The sequence below is a fragment of the Pinus tabuliformis genome, chromosome 7 (assembly GCF_031772625.1).
Source record: "Pinus tabuliformis cultivar Carrire ecotype Pingquan chromosome 7, CPIR1, whole genome shotgun sequence".
Lineage (NCBI taxonomy): Eukaryota > Viridiplantae > Streptophyta > Pinopsida > Pinales > Pinaceae > Pinus > Pinus tabuliformis.
This window is the reverse complement of record NC_142293.1, coordinates 1,235,200,227-1,235,210,092: the sequence shown is the minus strand read 5'-3', so window position 1 is coordinate 1,235,210,092 and position 9,866 is coordinate 1,235,200,227.

Sequence of the window (9,866 nt, the reverse complement as noted above, 5' to 3'; positions counted from 1 at the left end):
TTGAAACATTGACGAAAAATGGTTTTTACTGTGGATTCTCCAGTAACTAAGTCAGAAAATATAAACCACAGATGTCTTAAATCCAAAATCATTTCCCTATACGGAGGGGATACATGGAGTGAAATCATTTTACTCGAAAAATTTAGAATGAAGATAGCAAGGAGAGCTGCAGACCTGCAATTTCTTAAGAACTGTCGTTTCGGGCAGAAATTAAGAGGGTTAGGGCTTCTTTGGATAATCTTGTATGCTTAGCGTTCTTAGCAAAACGATGAATCAAGGTTTAGATAACGCTGATTTGGACAGCGATTCCACGCAGAAGCAGAGTTTAGATAACGCTGATTTGGACAGCGATTACACGCAGAAGCAAAGTTTAGATCCCTAAATTAAGCTCTTTTACTATCAAGCATTCATGAAGTCTTGATGATGGATCCCAGTTGGGATTTGAAACGTTGACGAAAAATGGTTTTTACTGTGGATTTTCCAGTAACTAAGTCAGAAGATATAAACCACAGTTCTCTTTTATCTCTGTGTATTTAAATCAGAATAGGGATCAAAGAGGGAAGAGATTATTATAGGGATTATTAGAGATAGGATAGGATAGGATAGGAGGAAAGGGAAGGGATCAATCCTTGTTATTTCAAACTGTAATTCTAAATTACAGACTTGTGTTGACAAAAGAACGTGATCATATTGTAATGTCACTCAAGTTCAATGATTAATATATAATTTGAGGATTGCTATTCATTCGCCTTATCTGAAGTAGCTCAGCAGCATTCGCTAGCGACTAAAGGCCCAGCCTCTGGTGGATTAAGCTGCTTCTCTTTATTAAGTTTGATTAATTTGTTAATTTTCCCATCTTATGCACTTTTTACTATTTTCCTGTATTGAAGGAATATCTTTGCTTTATATGATTTACAACACTGTCGTTTGATTCTGTTTACATTCATTACAGATTAAGTTACTTAAATAATTATTTGGATTGATTTAATCAATTGTAAAGAGTTTGGTTATTGCTATTGAACTCTCAGATTGATATCATTTCCATCTGGATTACTTCGTAGAGATTGAGTATGATTTAGATTGAATCAGCTAGGAAGAGATGAGTTATTGCTACTATGCTATCAGCTGATGCTATTGTTAATTGAATTTCTTGTGTGAGATTTGATTACGATTTCAGTAGAAGATTGATTTTTAAAGCTTAGATTTCATATTTCCTTTAATAATTGCAATTTGAGTTTATTAGATGCATCTGTTTTCTCTTGTATCAAAGATCTATACTACATTTTAAGAAACATTACTCTCTGGATTTATAGGTTGCTCATATTATGTAAACTCTTGAAATAAAAAGACTTACCCAGGTTGATAATTAATGTGAGGCAATTAGGAGTTTTAAAACACACCTTTTAGCACCCAAAAATTGTGAACTCCAAATATTAAGAAAATCTAGGAATGTGTTCCCTACCATTTAATGCGGATTCCTAGTATTGGGAACTAGATCCACTAATCAAGGGATTGTGGTGGGGAAAGCTTCCTCCTTTCATGGGGAATATGTTATGCTCTTGACCTGCGAGAAAATGCCAGAATACCAAATATGCTAAGAAATATAACCAGAACATATAACATTAAGAAATAACAACATGTATTTTATTATTCAGAAAGGAAAGCAATGTTCACTTGCCTCTTCGAGGAGGAAACCTGTTATAGACATTTTTGTGCCTCGCAGCATGGAGCATGAAATGTCAATAATTACAGGGATCCTTAGTCCCTAAACATGTTGTTCTTACCCCTAGAAGAACAAGGTCAGCAAACCACAGCACTTCCCATTAGTTCTCCACCTGAAAACACTAAAAAACAGGCTATTTTTGGATCATGTCAGCTGCTCCACTGAGCATCTGCGCTGGAATGCAACTGCTCCTCCTTGTACCTGCGCTGAAAGTCAAATCTAATGAAGGCTACCTGCGCTGGGCGAGATTGGCCAAGTGGCACAGTCATTCTGCAAGGTGTCAATTGCCCAGGAAGCTTCCAAACTGACACTTGGTTCAAGGGATTCGCCCTGTGATGAGTAAGAGGTACTTGATCTCCATGTGTAAGCAAGGATCTCCAAGTGGACTCAAGAACTGAAGTTTAACTGAAGAGGGAGAGGACACAAGGCAGCTTTATGTCAGTCTCAAGCTGACTCATCCTTCCTTCTTCTATCCTATATATAGAGCTCTTCTATGAGGTCTAAGGAGGCTGGAATTTTGTGCAAAGCAAGGAAGTGCTGTTGGTTTACAGTTAGAGCTATTGGGTGATTGCTTTTATAGAGGTGAAGAGGAGATTTCTTGCTGCTGGGGAGGTGCTGCTGGATTGGAGCCATTGATGGTTGTAACCTTCTCAGAACCCTTTTACTTCTATCAATAAAGCTTTGAATGTTCTCCTATATACTTGTATTGCATTGATGTATTGTATTTACTTGTATATCTGATTCACTCTAATCCATGCATCAGTTATGAGTACATGTTTCTTGTAGTTTTCCCTCTCTTGTTTGTGCAGGATCTTGGTGTAGCTGGACCGGCAAAGGGAGCAAGGAGCTGGGAACAAGAGACAAAGAGAAAGGACAGGATCGACAAAAGCGAAAGACACCGGTTGGTTAATCTTTTCTTCCTTCTCTGTACTTTCATAAAGGAAAATATCAAAGCTTTACTTTTAGTTGTTGCTAAGGACTGTCACCCTTAGAGTAGGGATAGGGTCATCCGAGTCGGATACTTTTCCCCACAACAAACTGGCGACTCCGCTGGGGAGCCTAGTATCTTGTTGGTGTTTTTAGTATCTTTGCTATTCATTTCCTGAACCAAAGAGTACCGAATCGAAAAGCTTTTGACTATATCAAAAGCGAAGTAGAGGGGCTGCTACTCTTGCTCATTTTGAGCAGATTCATGATTTGAAGAGCTGATCTATAAAAGACTCTTGTACTCTTTGTGATAGCTTTTCATCCTCTTGATCATCCCTTAGCTTGTACTTGACCTATAGCTTTTTATTTCAGCAAAAACAGTGCATTTTTGAGCTTTTTATGACCCGGAAATCCTTGTAAACGCAACTCTCGTGTCTCAGTGCAGGCTGTCCACAGGCAGTCTGCATTCCAGCACAGGTACTCCCTTCGGGAACTGCGCTGAGAGTCAATTTGACAGACCAGAGCCTGCTCTGATCCAGTTAGGCTATGTCTTCCTGAGGTTTCCCACTGTGTCTTAGCCCTGTTTTCACTGTTATTTTGCTGCTGATTGCTTGTCATTGTACTTGCTGTAAACCAACTTTCCTTGACATTATTCCACCTCAGTTGTGTGATGAAACTGTGATTGTTCTTTTAGTATTTCTTGTTTCAGTTACAGTTTCCCATTGTGAAAAGCAAACCAGTATAGCTGTGGCCTCTTAGATCCTGAACTGTAAAAGTGTCTTTGTGATCTTAAGAGCTAGTTTTATTACTGTTCATGGCTGTTTGAGTTTGTTTGTTTTTCATCTTGTGGTTTGAATCTATACATTTCCAGTGTCTAAACAAGTCGATCTTAAGGTGTCTTTTGATTTTGGACAAGCTTGTTTACTTTCGCTCGAAATTAGATTCAAAGTTATACAACAGTTTCCTTTTTGTCTTACATCAACATTAAGGATAACGAAAAGAAATATTTGCATTATGCATTTTGCATTTGACTGTGTGCTTGACGATTTAGGAAAATTTGCATTTTAGTGTGTGTTCTATGATCTGTGCGAAAAGTTGTGTCTTTCTTTTCCCTCAGTAGATTAAGGTTTTCAAAGTTGAAAGATCGAAAAGTTTTGCTTCTCATCTTAGATTGCATGTAGGAAGTTGTATATATACATCTCGTGGTGATCCTTAAAGGCAAACTGCTAAGCAAGATCAACATTAAAATAAATCCAATTTACATAACAACGCTTTGTAACATAACGCAAACATCTAGAGGTCTAGGTAGAGACGTGTTCCGGCGTCGTTAAACATAGTGACTGTCGATCTCTACGAAGGTGGGTGATTCCTCCTGAGAGTCGGTGGCACTAATACGGACTTGTGCTCCCGCGTACCGTCGCGTATATTGGGAGACCCCTATAGGCATTTATCCTTTATCCATAGGAAGCCGTGTCGACCGCCCTACTGATCGCGATGCAGTGAACACAGCATTCACGAAGATCGACCACCCGTACCGTAAAACGTATTCTGTGGTTTCGCGAAAGGTTTGGCACACCCTCTGCCTAGATCTCCAGAGCAGTTTCTTTTGGCCTTTTTCAAACTCTATAACTGAAAAAGTCCAACCGAGCATTTGTCACTTCGGGCTCGTTAATACATCGAAGGCGACTAGAGTCATCTTTAGCTTTTTCTCGACTCTTAAAACATGAAAAAGCAAGTTTGTGTCTAAAAGCGTCGTTAATAAAATTTATTTTAAGCGGAACATAATCACCTGTTATTCCCACGTTGATCTTTCAGTCGAAAAGTATGGAGCCCACCAACCAAGGAGGCAACCTTGGCGGAAGTCCAAATCCCTTCTCCTCTTGGGGAGATGTTGGTGCGCCTCATATGGCGACATTGTCACTTCCAGGATTGACAATTGGCCTACCTGTATGGCTCTTTTCAACTAATGTAGTCCAGATCGCCACTAATCCTGAGCATTCGAATCAACAGTCAGAACAGTCTAGAACTAGCCACCAGCTTTCCACTTCTTACAATACTTCCTCTGATCCTTCATCTTCGCAAGGTAGAGTTGGCAAAAGTCAGCCTCCAAAGGAGAAGAAGGAAAAGAAGAAGAGAGAAAAGAAGCAGAAGGGGCCTATGGCGAAGGCGACTGGGGGCAAGCAAAAGGCAGCTGACAAAAACCCACACACTGCACCGACCGGGCCTAAATCGCCATGTGTCATTTGCAAAGGGACCCACTTCCATCGTGATTGTCCTTGTATTCCCCGGATACTAAGGGACTGGTCCCCCAGGTTGCACAATCCGGTAGCATCAACCTCTGGAAGTCATGTTGATTGCATTCCATCAACTAGCGAGAGTGAAGGACGAAAAGGGAGACCAAGATCACCCTGTATGTTGTGTGAAGGCGATCACGCCATTCACCGATGTCCATTCTTAGATGAGGCGAAGAGAGTTTTGGAATATCGTCCGGTATCACCGTTACGACTTCCTCCTGGATACCAAAAACTCGTGCCTAATCCCTCGATAGTTGAAAATCCAGCTGGCCCGCTCAAGTGGTCAGCTGAAGAGTCAGTCACTGAAAATGAACCTACTGAATCCAGACCGGAAGAAAGTCCAAAGGTCGATACGGCAGTTGACCCGGTTCTACCTTCAGGAGTTTCATCTTCAAATGACACCGTCGCCGAAGAGTCATCTTCATGCGACACCCTCACTGAAGAGAATAAGGATGACACCATCCCGGTTCTTTTCATCAGCACCGACTCTGATGAGCATCAGGGCAATGCGCCCATTCCTTTATCGCAGGAAGGAACATCATCAGGGTCATATCCGGCCGTATATTCGGTCCCACCACCAAGTAACCTGGTTGTATCCTTTGATTGGAATCAACTAGGCAGACCCCGGTTACCAGCCAGTGTACCATTCAGAATCATTGTCTAGATCTATAGAATGATCATGGCTGGTACTATCATTGATGAAGGGGCGTCTGTGAGTATCCTTTCCTCTGTTGCTTGGAAAGCACTGGGTTCCCCGGCGCTTTTACCTGAGTTAAGAAATCTCTCAGGTTTTGATAAAGGAACCAGTCGACCATTAGGAATCCTCCCCAATGTGCCTGTTACATTGAAAGGGAAGACCGTTAATTTGAACGTGATGGTTGTCCAAGGACCCTTGGATTATAACCTACTCCTTGGACGTGACTATATTTATTGCATGGGAGCGATAGTCTCCTCACTCTTTAGAGTAATGTGTTTTCCACACGAAGGAAGGATGGTCAAGCTCGTAGACCAACTTTCATTTCCGGGATCTCGCATCGCAAATAGTCAAATACCATTCCTAAATGGTCTGTTCACACAAGATTCACCTCCGCCCCCAGTCCTCCTTCCCGATGAGTGCGAGTGATTCGGAAAGAAAGACTGGAACCCAGGGGGCATGCACCCTGGTCTGCTTCGGGCAGAAGAAACCCCGGGTATAAGGTAGAATTTCCGCAGAAGAATAGACTAGTCCGTACCCCGTCCGGCGGTGGAAGAGGGGTTGTTCTAGAATAATATTCTTTTGTCAAAGTTATGTGAGTGAGATAATCAGCTTCTCGCTCCCCTTGTCTAAATAATCAGGATACCGAGGAAGGGGACCATTTGCGGTAGCAAGTAGTAACCATCTTTGAAGACAAGCCTCACCCATTAAAACACATGTTTTGAACGATAAGTAGGGGCAGCCTCCAAAGAAAGAGATTCTATTGCTGCAACAGGTGGTCGCCATCTTTAGTAACCTGATAATAGACATCGCCGAAGAAAGAGATTGATTTGCGGCAGCAAATAGAACCCTCTTCGGATAATAAGAAAGAGGCAAGCCTCCCTCAATAATACCAATGTTTTGTCTTTGAGTAGTGTTCTTCTCTTGTCACAAATAGCTGTTCGTTAAAAGTTGGGCCGACGGGAAGCCTGAGTACCGCATAAGACCCCCTAAAATAACGAGAAGACTAGTATCGTTAACATTAGATTGGCAAGATGACAAGTAGCTGTGAACACCCAAAGAAAAGCAGAAGTAGGGGAGAGGAGGGGCAGCCTCGAAATTCTGTCCTACGCCTGGGGGCATGCAAACTTTTGGAATGTAAGCAAGGGACGACTATTTTTTTTTTTTTAATTTTTAGGTCCTCCCTTTAAACCTGTAGGTCTAACCCTTTAAACTCGTAGGATTAGCCATTTCCGACCTTGCATGAAGAAAGCCTGTGGGGCAAAGGTAAAAACTTGCCAAAATTGGAGCATAGCGTCGTGAGATAAAGCTCCTTAAAAAATAGCTATCTCACAGGAGGCGTTCTTATTATGACTGGTATATCGAGCAGTTTTAGCACATAGTTCATGCTCGTTAAAAAATAAACGCAAGATCCGAGCAGTTTTAGCGCATAGTTCATGCTCGTTAAAAAATAAACATAAGTTTATGAGCAGGCTTCCCTTCAGAGTTCAAGCTCATTCAGAAAAACTGAACCGGTAAATAACCTTTTGAGATCGTAAATTCATCAGCCATAAAAGCCCTTGGTCGTGTTTGTGCACCGTCACCTCCACTGTTCATTTGGCCGATCATTCACCTCCATTTGTGTATTTACCTCTTTTGAGAAACAGCTGTGAAGAGTGATTTCACCTAGCCATCCTTGTGACACTGCCGTGATTGGAAAATTCCAACCTGTACCTGGAATCAGTTGCTATCCCTGTTTATCACTCGTTCCTCAAAAGACGAGTCTTCTTTGAGCTCTTTTCACTGACTCGTAAAATATGAAAAGTTTGCCGAGTTTTGGCCTTCCAGCTCGTTAAACTACCGGAACGCTATCCCTCCTCTAGATTTTAATCTTTTTGGACCGGAGGGATTATTACACAAAAAGATCGAGCGCTTGTCTTGTTCGGCTCGTTAAAGCAATCGAAAATTCATCCCTTCTGTATTGTTTTATACTTTTTCGGACTTAAGGGATTAGATGACGAAAAAGGAATTATGGAGTTAACTTTCTGTACCTTTTCAGACTCTCTAAAAATGAAAAGGACCGAGTTATCCTTGTCGTTAGACTCGTTAAATTCATTAAATAGCGACAAACTTGTCTTTAGACGAGAACGAGTTTCCCTATCGCTAAGCTCGTTAAATCATAGCGATGGGCTTGCCCGAAGGGCAGGTTATAGAACAAGCATATGTTATCCTCCTCAAGCTTGACAAAAATAAAGAGGTACTGGTCAGAAATGACTGGGGAAAAATTGGGAGAACATCAAAGCTTAATGGTAGCAAGTCGCTCTTGAACATGACACTTTTCCTCCGTTCCACGTCGGGTTGGGTTGTTTCATTCACCGGTCTCATCACCATGGTCTTCGCCAAACCATCCACATTTTGGGGTAATGCTACCGATCCATCGCATCAGTGTCGTTATATGTTCAAGAGAGGTCATTCTGAAAGTGTCAACCGTGTCCCATCCACTGCCATACATTATCCTTCATCCATTCATGATCGCCACCCTGAATCATATATCACAGTTTGTTTTCACCTCCACTAAAATCATTAGCTCCGTTCCGTGTCATTGATGTGGGATTCATTAAGGCCCTCCTTTGACGGATCGCTTCTTGTCGACTTCAGCTCATTATCCAAGAAGTTGATCTAGGAACAACCCCATCAGTACTTTGAAGCTTGCATGCCTCAATGGCAAGTTTCTCACTTCCGGCGACAGGTATACATCAATGACCTTCGACCAGGAGATTTTGCGTGGCGTTCGACGCCAAGTCCTTTATTCACGCCACGTGAATTGTACTGCAGTACCTTGAGGGTCATTATCATTATCGGTGATTCCTCTCGCGCTTGTTAACGGTTTTCATCATTGACCGGTAATCAAGCGATGTCTTTCCATGTTCGACTTCAGCGAAATTCTCACATGGATCGACTTGTACTTAGAGTGAAGATCGAACGAGTTTGAAGACCCCGGATCTAGTTTCATCCATCCGGGCTGCGATACATATTCAGGAAATATAAAAGCATTTGTCATGTACATCATTGCAGCAGATGATCATCCTACTCAAAGGATGATAATTTCAGCAGAGAATTATCAGTCTACCATCAGACGATCGTCTGTTATATGTACCAAAATGTATTTATAAAGCTGAGCATGGGAATGCCCGCCTCAGCTAGATCATGAAAACAGAATGAAAAATAATGTATTGTATTGTATTGTATTACAGGGCGCCTCCTCAGCACTGGAATGAACTTCGGACCCTCTAGATAAAGCATTTCACCCGATAAATGGCCTCATACTTTAGGGGGCAACTGTTATAGACATTTTTGTGCCTCGCAGCATGGAGCATGAAATGTCAATAATTACAGGGATCCTCAGTCCCTAAACATGTTGTTCTTACCCCTAGAAGAACAAGGTCAGCAAACCACAGCACTTCCCATCAGTTCTCCACCTGAAAACACTAAAAAACAGGCTATTTTTGGATCATGTCAGCTGCTCCACTGAGCATCTGCGCTGGAATGCAACTGCTCCTCCTTGTACCTGCGCTGAAAGTCAAATCTAATGAAGGCTACCTGCGCTGGGCGAGATTGGCCAAGTGGCACAGTCATTCTGCAAGGTGTCAATTGCCCAGGAAGCTTCCAAACTGACACTTGGTTCAAGGGATTCGCCCTGTGATGAGTAAGAGGTACTTGATCTCCATGTGTAAGCAAGGATCTCCAAGTGGACTCAAGAACTGAAGTTTAACTGAAGAGGGAGAGGACACAAGGCAGCTTTATGTCAGTCTCAAGCTGACTCATCCTTCCTTCTTCTATCCTATATATAGAGCTCTTCTATGAGGTCTAAGGAGGCTGGAATTTTGTGCAAAGCAAGGAAGTGCTGTTGGTTTACAGTTAGAGCTATTGGGTGATTGCTTTTATAGAGGTGAAGAGGAGATTTCTTGCTGCTGGGGAGGTGCTGCTGGATTGGAGCCATTGATGGTTGTAACCTTCTCAGAACCCTTTTACTTCTATCAATAAAGCTTTGAATGTTCTCCTATATACTTGTATTGCATTGATGTATTGTATTTACTTGTATATCTGATTCACTCTAATCCATGCATCAGTTATGAGTACATGTTTCTTGTAGTTTTCCCTCTCTTGTTTGTGCAGGATCTTGGTGTAGCTGGACCGGCAAAGGGAGCAAGGAGCTGGGAACAAGAGACAAAGAGAAAGGACAGGATCG